This window comes from Eleginops maclovinus, chromosome 21 (assembly GCF_036324505.1).
Source record: "Eleginops maclovinus isolate JMC-PN-2008 ecotype Puerto Natales chromosome 21, JC_Emac_rtc_rv5, whole genome shotgun sequence".
Taxonomy (NCBI): Eukaryota; Metazoa; Chordata; class Actinopteri; order Perciformes; family Eleginopidae; genus Eleginops; species Eleginops maclovinus.
The window spans coordinates 5,269,388-5,285,833 of record NC_086369.1 but is presented as its reverse complement, the minus strand read 5'-3'; positions in this window follow the sequence as shown (position 1 = coordinate 5,285,833).

The window sequence follows — 16,446 nt, the reverse complement described above, 5'->3', positions numbered from 1 at the left end:
GCATTTGGAGATGAAAGTGCATTTCCATGCAGCTATGTTTAGAACTTCCACCACTGAATTGACACTCGTGGTTGTTGGTTTTTTCCTTTTGTATAATCTTCGGTACAATATATATCTTAAGGAGGATCAAAGTATTTATATTTTTAGTCATTTTATGCTGTTTTGAACTGAATTTCAAAATGTTTTCCCATCCAGAACACATACTGAATCCATTTTGTATGTAACTCTCTCCAAACAGAACTTTAATTCAAAGTTTTTACTTTAAAAAGTCCTGGATCCTGTACGCATCTTGTACATCCACGAATTTGCTCTATTTTCAATGAGATACGTACTCTGCTTGTCTCACAACTCTAACCATCAGCAAAGCCATTAATGTACTGTCTAGATGACGATGGTGTTTTGGGGACAAGCATGTCTGTCTTTAAAGCAGATGAGAATGGTTTACTGTATGGCCACTGCTGCACAGTACACATCATAGCGATAGATAACAGTGAAGGATCTACACATTCACTCGTCATACCCTCTGTCTTAAACCAACACAACCAACACACCAATACAACTATTTGGTGAGAGATTTCCTACAATTGAACTAAAAACAATAGCTGGTTTAGGGTAAAAGTTGTGGGTTCAGTGGTTTAGTCAAGATGGTTGGACTATTTTGTGATAAAATAATGAGTGATTATAGATGGATTGGATAAAATACTGTTTTTATGAAGCTGTAATTCCTCAAATACTGTTGATTATGCCTAGCTATATTTAAGTTCCATTGTTCTCAATGTTAGTTCCACTTACTTACTGATATCAAAAGGTCCAGCTTCTAGCCACACCTGATGACCTTGATCAGCAGAGGGTTAATTTATCAGTTGCCATGTAGAAGGTGTATTGTTTTGTTACCACGTCTCGTTTTGAGGATGTATTTTTTTAATCCACCTATTGTTTTTATTTATCAGCTTGTGGTCTTCTTCATGCAAAAAGTTAGTCATTTAAATGAGCCTAAATACTAACGTGCAGTGCTACCCTTTGTACGCAACAGCAAAGTCGATCGTGTATGATTAATATGCATGTTAAAGCATTAAATACATACAAAATTCAATGATTAAGTGACTGCAAATGAATGCAAGAAAGGACCTTTTCAAAGTCTCAATTGAAGGATGCATGAAAATGCACCTATGGTTAAAGCTTACTACTTAAAGTTCAGAAACTGACAAGAATGAAATGCAATGAGAGGTGTTTTGCGAGATGCTGGCAGAGACACAAGGTACTCAACATTACCAATCAGGTGGCCAAGGATTTCTTGTCATTGTCTGTGTTCCCACGGAAACGAGAGGCAAATGAAAACAACTTGGATTGCTCATCCTTGAACATTTCTCAGAAACGGTCCCTTTATGAAACCTACGAGGTATTGATTATCAACCTTGGGATTTGACGCACATAAAGTTTCCTTCATGCGTTTTGTTGCTTTGTATTACAAACTGCCTACAAACTTCTGCAGCACTTCATCTGCTAAGGTTAAACATTCATTCCATAAGGCCACTCTGCTCTTGAGAAATCTCTACCCCATCACACCGTCACTGTCCTAAATATGTGACACTTTCCTCTACCTCCTTACTCTTTTTTCCTCAATATGCATCATATCCGACCACGCAACCACTCCCTAAAAGCCTACAGAGTATTGCACAGTGATGTCACCGCGGCCGGTCATCATCCCTCTTCCAGGCGCCAGCAGATGGAGAGCGTCCTGTCAAACGAAGAAGCACCACGAGCGAAGACGTAGTCACCCCGCCTTCCTCCAGCGCCCCCCTCCCACTCTGCTAAATGAGGTTGTTCACCAGGAGCAGGAGCACCTCAACTGTCGCATTGCTGCTGGAGGACTTAGAGCATTCATAGGTCAGATTTCCTTCAATCATCAGTTTCACCTAATGTGTTGTACAATTATTCTCAACCTCAACGGAAACCACAAAGAACATCATCAGGTCAGCCCACACCTCACCCCCTCCTGGGTGATAATAATAAAGGATGATAATAAACAAAAGTGAAATCAATCATTATAAAGAGTGGAAAAAAGGCACAGAGGTAGCTCAGTACTTATACAAAGACACAAACATGCTTGGAATTACATCATTACAAAGTCATATAATAAAGAAGATACACTGAACCCTTTCATGGTGAAATCACATAATAAATATAACCTTTAAAACAAAGACTACGTCGAGACTTTGAGAGTCAAAAGCTCAGAGGGCCCCTTCCAAAACTAAATGACTTTATTAAAAAAAAAAATAATAATTTGAATTTAGTGTCTTTCTAGGTATAAGGCCGCTTACAATACATGATGAGGAAACATCTAAAGATTACTTCCACATGGCATCATCCTTTTTGGTTGGGTACTAAGTAATATAAATTATATAAATCAGGGAAATGATATGTCATATGTTCTTGCTTTGATCAGATCAGACATTTTTTCTGTTGCACTTAAGAGCCACAATGAACGATTTCGTCCCTCCAGTGTGTAAGCCGTCACAAGAGATTATTCCATATTGCCAATGGTAAACTGCCAAACATATTTCCCATGTAATCGTGAGTTTGAGATTGTTGGTAAAATTTTTGCTGTAAACACTCAGAAGCTTTGAAAACAACTCCATTCGCAGAGGGACAAACAAAGCCTTTGGTCTGGAGACAGCCGTGCAGCAAACTGGCAGCCATCATGGCTCTCCCACAGCAGGCTGTGGTGGGAAGACAGAGATAATTATTTCCTAAGAGGTGCTGCTTGTCATCGTCTGTCTCCATTCCTCAGCCCCGTCCTCTTTGCAAGAACTGCATGCGATAAAACTACAATGAAGAACATTTAGCAGTTTCATCAGTGAGCATCTTCAGAGAGAATGTGAAATCTAAAGCTGAGCGTGCTGACGTAGAAACGATTCCCAAGGTGTACATTCATAACAGACCAACTCTGATGTTTACGATAGCAGCTCTGGTACACTCTTACATTTCTAATGAAGAGCTTTTTGTGGTTAAAAGAAACATCACCAGGGGATATTTCTAACTCACTGGTCTCTTATAACTTTCCCTTCTTCAAGGTGCAGCAAAATAAGACTCTGACTTATTATTCATCTACAGAAATCTTAATATCATTAAATATAACCCATAATCGCTTTCACAGGCAGCGTGGGGAGCTTTGATTTCCTTTCTGATGCACATTTAAATGATAATTTCATCTCCTGAAAGAATTCATTTACCTTCCAATTTGAGATGATATGAATCAAAGCGAATCCTGGCCAGAATATCTTCAATGTATTCATGAAGATGTAGACTCTGGGTAATATAATCTGATTTAACGTAGTACCATGTTCTTTATGAAATGTTTCAAACTCACCCAAGGGACATGATATATCTGGCTGTTATTGAATATACATATGAAGAGAGGAGAGATATGAGATATGTTCCAGAGCTACATCGAGGCACGCAGTAGAGCGCATGATTTTACAAGAACAGCTGTAGCTTACAGACTCACACTTTTCCTCTAAACAGCATTCTGTGCTGAAAAGCCACATTAGGGTTAGGGTTGAGGACTTATGTTACCCAATGAAAACTCACCAGTGTTTCCAGTAAAGTGAATGAAAAGCAAAGTGATTCAAAAACACTTGAATCAACTATATTACATTTTCTTTATTGAAGAGGCATGGATTTTTTGAATTGGGGTTTTACGAAATATTCAACAGTAGGCACTCCTCCGTTTTGCTGAAGCAGACAAGAGTTAGCAACATGAAAGCTAAGCACAATATTGCTGTGGACAAGGATGTCAGCAAAACTTGTTTTAGACAACTTAAAGAACTCAAAGAGCTGCAGAAGAGCTGGTGGGGACCAAAACAGAGCTAAAAATGGAGTGTCAATATTCCACACATCCATTTGCAAGTTGTATGATCCTAATGGTGAATTAATACAAAATAAAAAAACAATTATAGTTCTTTCAACTGAACCAGGGGACAGCCAGAATGTCAGTGCCAATAAAAAAAGGGGTGTTCTGCTTCAAGCCACTGTCAGCCAGAATCAATAAAAGCATAAACACTGCATCAGATATCACCGAAAAACACACACATGTTACATTTTGTGTTTAAATTTGATTTACGTTAATTAGTCCTCCCTGTCACTGTGTGGGTTTGGCTTCATGCTGCTCTCCTCCCGCCACACATCCAAAGATTTGCATGTCAGGTGGAATGAAGACTCCTAATTGCCCACTGGTCTGAATGTGAGCTTTAGTACATTTTGTGTTCTTACCGACAACCTGCTGTCCAGAGTATTTGACTCCCCTCTGCCCAGTGCATGCTAGGATAGGATTCCAGCTCAATAGAAATATAGAAATATATTTATTTCAGTTACCTGTAAACTCTGCTCTCATCGCAACCAAACCTCTTTCTTGTAAGCTGTTTATTTTGACCGTCGCTCTCCGAATATTGATAGAAAGCTCAAAGCCATTATTATAAATGCTGCACCTCCCCATTCGACTTTATGAGGAGTAAAAATGCAACTGAAACTATTCCTTGATTGCTTTTCCCCTGGGCTTCCTGGAAAGTAGTACAGCCTCATTCACACACATCCATTTTCAGATTCTTTTCAACCTTTTCCCTGCTTCCTGTCAGCATTTGAGGCCTAATGGAAGATGGACAGATGGATGGCTCCATCCATATTTATTCACAGGATACCTCATGTCTCTCATGTAAAGATCTGTCTGTCAGCAAGCAGCTTGTGTCAGTGAGTCAATGAAAAGGTGTCAAGGAGAAAGAAAAATGACTGTTTGAACATTCAACATGAGCAGCCAGTCCACAACAGTTACTAAAGGAGATACATTGAGGGATGTTAAGGTGTCAAAATGGCTGACAGGTGGATGGCAGCAGCAGGAAATCACTTAGCGCAAGATATACAAATCTTTTGGCTTTGTTTCACATAGAGATTCATGACTGCTCTATTTTTTTCACAGGCGTAGTGTAGCTGCTATAGTATTAGGTACATTTGTGAATAGGAAACCTTTAAAAAGGTAAAACCCTGCTATTCCTAATAAATACAAATACCCCTTTTGGCTCACTTTGCATTGGACATGTCTTATTATTTTGTTCAGAAAGCTTGTGGAAAATATTATTTGCAACGGCTCATGTTGCATCACATCAGATGCACTGCCGATGGGTACTCCACAGTCAGAGCAGTGAAAATAATTATGGAAGTTTTGAATTATTTTGGAGAAAAATGAATCTATGTAAATGAAAAAAATGCCAACGGCTGCTGTTTAATCCAGAGTGCAGCCAAGAATCCCTTTGTGAAATGGCATTAGAGCAATTAAAACTACAGGCTAGAACTGTATTTATGTGTGATCCGCAAGAGTGATCATTTGACAACTATTATTGGTTTACACAGCTGTCATATAATATTAAAATGACTCCTTTTTCTCTGCTTGGCGACACCTAGACTGGTAAGTCCTATTGCCTTTGGTATTTGTGAAATAGGTTTAGCAAAATTCCACAGATAACATAAAAGTCACGAGTGTCTTATACTCCGTGACGGACCAGAATTGTTCAGCTAGAGCTTCCTGTTAGCCTGGTCAATGAATCATCACTAGTTTCTGGAACAAAAAAGGCAATTTGAGCTGGAGAAGAACTGTTTCCACCACAGAAAGGTCAGTGGAGTTTAAAACAAAGCTTGGTATGACGCTGGTTATGATATGACAATGGGTCCTTCGCCTCTCAAGCACATTAAGATAATTAATTGGATGATTTCACACAGTTGTGTAAACTGTTTGTGCAATGCCTTATTTGCAGGATATATAAGGATGTGTGTTTGTGTAAAGGAGGCTGCAGTCCTGGCAGTGCACTACCGGTTAGGGCCAGCTCCCCAGTTATTCAGAGGGTTTCCATCAATCAAAGTCCCAGTGGGGTGCCTACGATTGCCTAAACTCCCACCTTTGCAGTAAAGCAACAACAACCTCTATTTTTCTCTAATGTTGACCTTTAAGGAATACAAAGGCTCAGGGAAGCAGAGGTGAGATAAATTACATATCAATTATGTACATTTAAAAAGTGGTGTGGAATATGTAATCACAAATGCATACACATTTGAGAGGAATAAAAATAGCTTAAATTCAATAAATTCCTGTGTAAACAAAGGAAGCAGTAGGGCGACTGTTTAAACTGCCGCCCTGGCTAATGTTACCCAAGATAGCTTAGCCACATCAGTTAGTTACATTTCAAAGCCTTTTCTCCTATAGGCCTACATTACAAAAGAACAAACAATGTATATAGCCATGGAGTATTTACATACCCCTTTTAAAATAATTATGACATGACAAAATGACAGGATGTGACTATCATCTGCTGTCATAATAACCACCGCCCTTTTCACTTGATACTTTTAACATTCTGGAAAGTTTATTTTTTCAGTTCTGTCAGACCTGTTGTAGACCCTTTTTTTCGAACCAGATTAGAAGGTTTTAACAAAAGACTAATGAGTTTCACCTTTAACGCTGAGTGCTTGTGACCAGGCACGTGCACGGATAGACCTCAAAGGAGGCTCCAGCACCTGTCCCTTTCCTCCTCCTATTAGAGAAGTGCCCTTTTTCTAAAAACGTTTTTTTTTTTACAAATAAATAACATTATCTTACATAAAACAAAACAAAAAAGAAACCTGTGTCTAATACACCTCATCTAAAGCGTATGTGTTCTTTTATTTTTGTATTAATTGTGTGCCTTAGTATTATATGATATGTGAATAATACTCGACTAATTATTTTGCACATAGTAGTATCTTAACCGTACAATTCAGCATTTCCTTATTGCCCGTCATTACTGAGGAATTGTGCCTAATGTCTTTATCGAGAATGTCATCGGAGAAATATGGAGGCTAAAGAGGGAGAGCATCTTTGTCAACAGTACTGAGTTTCTGTCGGTCAGAGGGCTAGATAGTTAACATGTGAAAAGAATTGAATATATATGACATTTCTTTGTGTGTATAATTAACTTACTGTCATGTAACAATGTTTGAATCAACCCCATGGGTTTGCTTAGAATACATACAGATTATTATCCCTCAAAACTGTCACAAAAGAAGTTTTTCCAGGCATATATTGATTCATTTTTAAAACGCCAGCCTGCCCTTTCATTCCTTTGAGCCCTTGCTCTTCTGACCTCCTGTGCACATGCCTGAAACTGACCCAATTGAAACTTCAGGTAACATAAAAGCTAGCCTGCAGTGGCAGACTGAGGGGTTCTTACATGCGTCTTCAAAATGTTAACTCATAGCCAAAGTTGAATTGATCATGAGACGTCAAAATCTCACTAATCTGTTTCCTCTGTTGAATGCCTGATCTGTTATGTTTCAGCTTTGTAAAGCAAATAATTTACTGAAACATCTCACACACAGAAAACGAATCAAATTATTGGCGTTACAAGAAAGGGAACTCAGTCTGACCCAAGTAACCAGCCATACACTACATAAAGTCAAAACTAACTCTGCATCCTGTCTCTGTGTCTAATTCATAGCGTAATCATACAATGGACTTTATATGACTTGTTCTCGTTTTCACAAAAGCCTGGAATAACACAGTGTCCCTCTGTGTTTTTAAACTTTTGCAGCGTTATATGTCAGTAACAAAGAAATACAGCCACCCACACCCTAACTTGTGGCTTTAACCCACAAATTACAATCATGAATGTCTTGCTCTGTATTGGGGACCGGATGCCCCGCAGCACATGTCATGCCACATAAAGCTTTTCTGTTTGGTTTAACTTAATTCCAAAGCCGAAAATATTTCACATCCCTCCCCATTCCCTATGCTCCTGACAGCTTGCAAATCGGGCAGCAAGTATGCATCCCCTAATGAAATGACATACTGTTTCCGGCAGTTTAGCAGAATCCATTTCTTGGACATTTGTAATTACACTACCCTCAGGGAAAAGGGGTACACTGTGGCTGTAAACCACATTATCCAGAAGTCAAAAACACTCAGGACAGCTAGTGTAACTAGCATGAACACATTTCCTTGAGTTATGCTTTTGCAGTGAATGCAGTCTTTCTGTTTTATGCTGAAGTTCAAGACTTGTGTTGAAGGGGTGCTGTCATGAGGAGAGAGAACGGAATGTTAGAGGTGCTTCCTCTTGTGAAAATGTGCATACAGGGAGGATTGTTATGAGCTGGCGTTAACAACACCGAGGTGGTGAGACATCGTGCCGCCAACTGGCCCAGCAAGAGAGAGCGACAGGCCGGTGACAGGCTGGGGCACACAGGCCTCAGTGAGTCACTGATATGGGACAGCGATGACATGCCGTCACTTCAGCATCCGCTCTCCAGGGCTCTGGTGCTCTATTTTAGAGAGGAGGGACTTACATGGAAACTGACTACAAGGGCAGGGATAGAGGAAAAAGATAAGGAAATATACCCCCCCCCCCCCCCCCCCCCCCTTTATGAAAAAGTGACCCTCAGAAATAAATAACACTGTCCCACTGATGGACCATCAGTCGTTTTAGCAAGAGTCTGAAAAACGTCATACATTTACTGTGAAGTGACAAAGCCCTCCAGTGACGTAGTACAGTTGTCCACTGGGAGGATAGGAGGAACTTGTGTGACATTGTTATTGCTCCACAAAGAGCACAGAGGGAGGAAGTTGGGATGGATAAACAGGTCAACACAACTTCATGGAAAACCACTGCTCATATCCGGTTTCTTCAACATGATCGGACCATGACATGAACCATGTGGTTCATAGTGCATCCTTGATGAAGCCGGACACCATACTAGTTAATTTAGCAACAAAAATGCAAGTTACAGGGGGGGATTCCAAATCTGACAGCCTTAACAGCGGCTCCGCCAGATTAAGAAGCCCCCCTGCCATTGTGTACAACATGAATCCTGAGTAAACATTTGCTTAACACTGCAACCTTCGAGGGGGGTCATTTTGACCCGTTTTGCACCAGCATCAGCACAGATATCGAAACTAGCAAGCTTCAGCTGATGATATGATATGACCCTGCTTATCAAAGGAAACCTAAACAATAGGCTTTGCTTAATAACCGGTTGTGATGCCAAGTTATAGTGAAGTATTATACAGCTGTTTGTATGGGGGGTAACAATTACCCCCTAGTTCTAATGTTAAAAAACGACTATGATTTCACCAAACCCTTATACTAATACGCTTCTGTGCTTTAATCTTACATGTTTAAAAACCTGATTTATCAATTGTGGAAAGGACAGTCATAATGTGTTGAATATGTTGATGGTGGCATCAGATCAGAAACATGCTTATACAGGTTGATCTGGAGGAAAGATGTATACGGTGTACTTTACTTTAGGGGATTTTGTGCACCAAAGCATGTCAAGGGACATGCAATTATAAATGTGACCACAAAATATGAAACCCATTGATTTGTCCAAGAATTGCCAGAGGAAATGAATACTGGATGTGAAATGACATTCAACCAGATGGTAACAGACATTTTGACTAACACAATAACTTATTTACATAAAATAAAATTCTGAACAATCAAAGCTGGAGGCTATCACATTATTGAATGACTCGGTTTGTGCTAAATAGTTTACAGAAATAATCAGATGAGTCAGGCTGGTGTTGACTTGATGCCGACTCATGTGAATAACTGACTGAATTTTTCTCATAGCCAGCAGTCATCACAACAGAAAATCTTTAATTTCACCAAATTTCATTTCTATTTTATAAGGCTTACAAATTATGTCTGTGACAAATGATATTTCAGATGATATCTCTTGGAAAAATAACTGTATTGCACCCTGTTTGTTCAAACAGCTTATGATCATTATAATAAAACATGTACCATACATTTTCCATCTGTCAACAAAGGCACATCAGTGTGATCAGTGTGAACTGTTTTCATTTAGTATGCAGCTACTACTTTCTCCACGAAGAGCCACTGCTTTAACAGCTTGCGATCATTTTGATGGAGAGCTTATTGTATTTCCTTTGATGTGACCATTCATGCAACAATATATAAGGGCATTAGCAGAAATGAGTTAATAAATGAAAATAGGACACCCTGGAGACAAATTGAAAATATTGACTTATGTTAGAAACATTTAGTTAATTCATGCAAGGTTTATTTTTAAAATAAACAAATATCCTTAAACAGTTAGGAGGGAATGAATACAGCTGCCATTGTCTTTTCCATCCATCTATTGGAAGGGAAATATAATTAGAAAGTGTCTTTCAATGGGCTGAAGAGTCCTTAAAGGGGGGATAAAGGAGAACAAATGACTCAACCTTCAACCTACGCTCTTATGCTTATTAGATGCACATCTACGTCCCTGAAAGCTAGAGGGAGACAGACACGCAGGAAATATTTCGGACACCATTCAGTCAAGTAAAACATTAGCTTTAGGTGAAGATGTTGCACTAAAGCTAATGTCTGCTTTAACAAAAAATAATAGTTTTGACTTGAGCTTTTTTCGATGTCATCGATTCAGTTTGATACTTGTAATAAAGTGATGCGTATAGCCTCACACCGAAAGCTTTTCATAGCTCAAAGTTTGGACAAGGCGCAGCAAGTTTGGCACAGAACCTCAGAGATTCTGCTCACATGCTGCAGCCACCCGTCTTTGAGCAAACTCGAATCAATACATGATTGATGCCCATGCAAACACGGGATTTCCACAAGGACTCAGTAATGATTACAGGTCTTCTCCCTCACAAAGTAACCAACACACACCTTAACAAAGCACCTTTTGGGTCACTTTGGCATTTATTTTGATCTTAAATGAAGTGTTGTCCACTAAGAACCACTGCCCCTTCTGTCAATCAAGTCCAAACTCAGTTTTGCAAGCTTATATAAGATGAAAAGGGATGGTAGAGTGTTCCTGCATTAATGCCTAACTAATTCTTCTGCCTGTTTCTCCTTGTTGCTTCTGACCCTGTGCTAGTTGTTATTGCTGCTTTGGCTATGGTGATTTCAGAAATGACTCTTTGGACTACTTTTGTTTAAATCCATGGCGATATTTATTTTCTTTGCGAATTTTCGATGGATATTATTCTGGTCTAAATTCCCACTACACCTCCAGGTGATTTTATATATTTCAGAATGAATCTTCTTACAACTAACACTAACTTTTGGTCAATCTGGAAGTGATGAAGATTTAATGATTTAATGGTACTCAAGAGTTTCCATTCCTTATTCCTTATGTGACTTGCTGTTTGAGGTCCGATAGAGAAACACCTTCAACCTTTAAAATGTAAATATTGTACTATATTTCTATTACATCGATTTAACAGCCAGCAGGATCCAAATGCAGATAGATATGTAGACTAAATGCATTTAACTGTGTACTACGTTAGATATTCTAATTTCATGGGAAAATAATTGAATTCCCTTAATCAAATAAAATGCCTCATTGTGTTAAGCAAAACAAATGTTGCTGAATATCTTTGGAATTTTGCCTCATTATTATACAAAATAAATGGTGCCAATAAAAGTCATAGAAAGTCCTAAAAATAAAATGATTTAAATGATATGAACACATGCATTATACAGGTTGCAGCATTATCTGCTTTGGAAATACAAGCATATTACAGTTTTTTTATTAGATGTCTAAACAAGGCAAGAGCACTCTGCATCAAACGATTAGACGATTAGCCTAGGGGAAACACCACATCCCTGCGTGGGATTTCATAATATGTATAGAATTATCATGAATCTTAAAATGTGGCAGTCATTATCCAGACACGCCAGAGTCTATTTGGGCACGAAAGAACAAGCAGTTCTGTTGAAAACCCATTTGCAAACACTGCAGCCAAACCCAAAGTCCTCCTTGATGTTCTGTATACAAAATGAGACATTACCTGGGGAAAAGTGCCTGTGACAACTTGACTTATCGGCCTTGAAAAAAGTCTTCAAACAGATGTATCCGGTAATATGAGCTAGCAGCGGGCCGAGACCTGCAGTGAGCCGCGTCTCGTGCCCTACTTAACCTGTCAAGGCCAGTCTCAGAACTACTCAATCAAGTCTCTATGGGCAGGAGAAAAGAAAGAGTGCAGAGGTGAATGAAACATAGAGGGGATCAAGCGGCTTGTGTGTATTATTGTCCCAGGGCAATTACCAACCTTGCTTGAGAACACAACGGTTCAAAGTGAATTAAGTAGTTGTGAAACATTTTAGACAATTTCGAACTGAAAATATTCACTTTTTTTCAGGAGTTCTGTGAAAAACAATCTTCTTCTGTCAATTTCAGTCAAGATAGACTCAAACTGATGTACTCCATAATAAATCCATAGGTCTCATGAGAGAGCTTCTAAACAAGTAATTAGATTTGAAGCAGCAGAGACTGAGTTATCCTGACTATAGGAAACCGAACCGTAATTTGTAAAACCTGTATAGAAGATAGAATCGGAGGATGAAACCCTCTTTATTAGTCACATACATGCACACAGCAGAGCACACACAGTGAAATTGGTCCTCTGCATTTAACCAGTGGGCAGCTATTGTGCAGCGCCCGGGGAGCAATGGGGAGGGGGGATTGGAGGTGTTCGGTGCCTTGCTCAAGGGCACCACAGCAGGGCCTAGGAGGTGAACTGGGACCTCTCCAAGTAGCAGTCCACTTTCCATATTTTTTCAAGTCTGTTCAGGGACTTGAACCGGCGACCCTACGATTCCCAGTCCAAGCCCCTACTTACTGAGCCACTGCTGGACTATACGATCCATCTTTAATTATAAAGCAGTTCAAACTAGCTCCACTGTAAAATGTTTCTTGCACATCAAATCACAAACTAATAATGTCATCAGTCACAAGAGACTTACTTTTTCCACAAAGGAAATGTGATACTGCTCCCTTTTAATACGAGGCAGTATTTGATTGAGATCACTTATCACAGGTTGCATTTTTCTCAAGCAAGGACATCATCACGAAAAAGAAACACCAGCTCAGTTCTGCAATACATTGGGACTCGTAAACATTGTCTGCAGTTCATAAATGTTGTGCTGGTCCTATTAATGTGTCATATTAACTAATAGTTCTATATTAAATTATATACTTTATGTTTGTTTGTTGTTTTGGGGGGGGGGGGGGGTGTTATTCTAAGCAACAACCCCTTGAAAGCAACTCTAGATGTGTAGTTATCTGATTAGCTGTCAGGATGGTGAGTCACAGTAATGCTTTGGCAATAGTAGGTGTGCAGCTCTATCTTTTGTTACATTAGTAGGAATCAAAACTGAAGCTGCACAAAATGGACAAAAAAACCTGTTTGAATCATGACAACATGTTCTATGAGGATTCTTAAAAGGGATGCTGAGGTGGTTAGTATCCCATTGGCATCACAGTGGGCAGCAACACAAGAATGACACTCAAACACTTCAATATGTGGTGGTGTAACCCGACACAGGGTCTGCATCACTCTGTAGGGGGCTGTGGATGACATTTGAGTCCAGCTCCAGGAGGGCCAGATGTGCTGGTTTGATGGAAAAGAGACATGTCAGCTCAGAATACCTGCCTGACCGAGACGGAACATACTCAAGTCCCAGCGTTGGGATGCCACCGTCCTATTCCCAGGGAAGTTGAACTAAGAGCACTTACTGAAACCAATATCAGGAGGGCTTCAAGAGCACATCCTCATTTCACTGACTAATCTGCACTGGAGAATTCTCGACTGTAATAACAAAAACAAAAAGAGGAAATAAATAAAGCCAACTTTATCGCTTGGTCCCCGTCAATTAAAGCAAGGTCTTATCAAAGCCCTCCAGCTTTATTAAAATGCAATGCACTGACAGGCGAATAAGCTCTGACAAATTAATTGAATTTTGACAGACGGGTCACAACAAGACCAGAGCGGAGGAGATCATTAAACTGACTTCAGTGGAGATGATCAAACTGACATGGATAAGCCCTGTTGTTTGATAGCACTATAAAATGTAATATAACTTTATTACACAGCAAATATGTTTGCATTCGTTATGAATTCATCCAACAATGGGCTTTTATGACTTAAGTGTGGTTTGACTCATTTAAGATTTTTCTTGAGGTAGAACCTATAATTGTTTTAATTTTCACTGTAGGCTGATATTAACTCAGCATCCTTCCTCTTCTCTTTGATACTTAATACGGACAAACCAGGCTCAATACAAAGTAACACCTCACCATGTGAAAGTTATATGCTCCTGTGAGGTCAAGCAATATGTATGTGTCTCATTTTCAACAGCTCTTATTGCTCCTATCCCTTTCTCTGCCGTGAGAAGGCTCTGTGAATTAAGCCTCTAATACCCTTTCCTCTGGGAACATGGCCTTGACCGTGCTGGAGTCTCATCTTTGCCATCACCCAGCTCCCCCCCTGGGCTTTTAACCACATGCCTTCACACTCCCCTTTCACAGAGCTCAGGGATTTAGCCATGACTATTCACCCATAGATTGGAGACCTTTCACAATTTATATAAAAACTTAATTTTGCAGCCTTTGTTTGGGAAGTTTCTGGTGTTTTTTGGGGCCAGAGTATTGTTAGCGCTTTGGTGGTAAACTAGCCGAATATATGCAGGTATTGGAATATCTGAGCTACATTTATTACTGCCACTATTCCAGAAAAATAGATCTCCCATTTTTAAGCCATGCTAAACATGTAGTTATGTTTTTAGACAGCTACAAACACACTAAACTTTTATAGTTAACAAGGTTAACATACCAGCTAGCATGTAGCTCACAGCACCACTGTGCCAACTTCACAAAGCTAGCATGGCTATAGCACTATGTTTCAGAAAGTGAAAGGATGCTGCTATATCACGCTTTTAAAAAAAACAACCTATTGTTATAATAATAGATTTTTAATAATCTATTATTTTCATTATCTACGTCGTGAGATAGCAGCATTGTATTGTTGTCGACTGGCAGTAATTTAGAGCTGGTGGGGACTGTGCGTGTTAAAAGACGGCTCAACCTAAATTTCCTTTGTCACAAAAGAGGTTAAAAAGGAATCCTAGGTCTTTTATTTAACAATAGGACCTGCATTTCAAAGTTGATTCAAAACAACAGCATCTAGTACTTGATCAGCATAACAATGGTGTCTGACTAAGAGGGTATTTATGACGACACCAAAGACAATGGAGTACAATAGTAAATGATTAACGGTGTTTCAGGTTGGTAGGTCAAGTTGATTTTTAATAGTGGTTGGAATAAAGCACTTCTTGTGGTTGCATTATTTGCGTCACTTTTTGCAGGCATAGTTACGAACAGTGTATGAAATCAACACGCTTGATTTCAATTTATTGTGTGCTTCTTCTTGCTTTAGATTGTACAATAAATCATATTTATTATTCTATTTTTTCAGTTACTTTCTTATACAGCAGGTTTGTTTTATAATTCTGTAGCGAAATGCCAGTTTCCAGGTTAGACCTTATTTGTTTTGCTGAAATTGTAGTTTGTGACAATTTTTTCGCATTGGATACTTCTTCCCACCTTGCATTTCCTCCCTTCATAAAATCCTTTTTATCATTCTCTGAAATGTACCACTGCCAATGCCTTTAAAGACACTTCTGCATGGGCTCTAACACTTTACATGTATGACTGCCATCTTGGCTTCAAGCCTGCATCATCCAGCTCGATTTGAAGGCGTGGATTTGAAACATGCACTGAGAAGGGAGACGTAAGTGGGCGGAGTGTTGCTGCAACCATGTTTTGTTTGGGACGGTAGAAATACTCGTGAGGTACCTGCCTTGTGATCTGTGATGTTACCTGGTTTGACCTTTTCCCCAGCAGGTGACAGGATGCGGACCGGCAGGAGAGCGTGACGGTGGGTCCACGATTAGACCAGATCAGAACAGCAGGGTGTGGTGTTCTCTGTACTGCTGTCACACACATCAAACAGTCAGGTGTCCCCATCAGGTACGAAGGAGCAGCAGGATGTAGAAAGACTGGAGGTGGAGAGTGACTCAAAGCTTCTTTTCCTCTGTGTCTCCAATGCTCCTCTGACCTCTGGGCTTGTTTCCATCCTTCATTGTATGTGTGTGTAGGTGAGTAGGCGTGTAGGTAGATGCAGGTCGGTGTGCGTGTGAAAATCAGGGGGAGATGGTGCTGTAAAAAGTGAACGAGTGTAAATGAATGAACCCTGAGCAGTTATCACACTAGCACAAAATCTAATTTACACCTCTTTCACACTGACTCGGTTTTCTATGAACTTTGCAAGTAAAAAAAAACAGAAGGTATAGTAAATAAGAATACTTTAACAGCACCTTTATTACATAAACACTTTCAACTGAATGCTCTATTAATATTGAGGAGCGGGAAGCACTAGAGGCTTTTGCATGTCTTTTTAAAGAATTACTTTTCTGTTCGTATAATGTGAATCCCTTTTAAAAACTATTCACCATTCAATACTGAGCTTTCCAACAATACAATTAAAAAGCGAAAATGAATACTCCTATTCTGGTCTGATCTGTTTCTCTGTTTTTTTGTGTGAAATAATATCCTGAG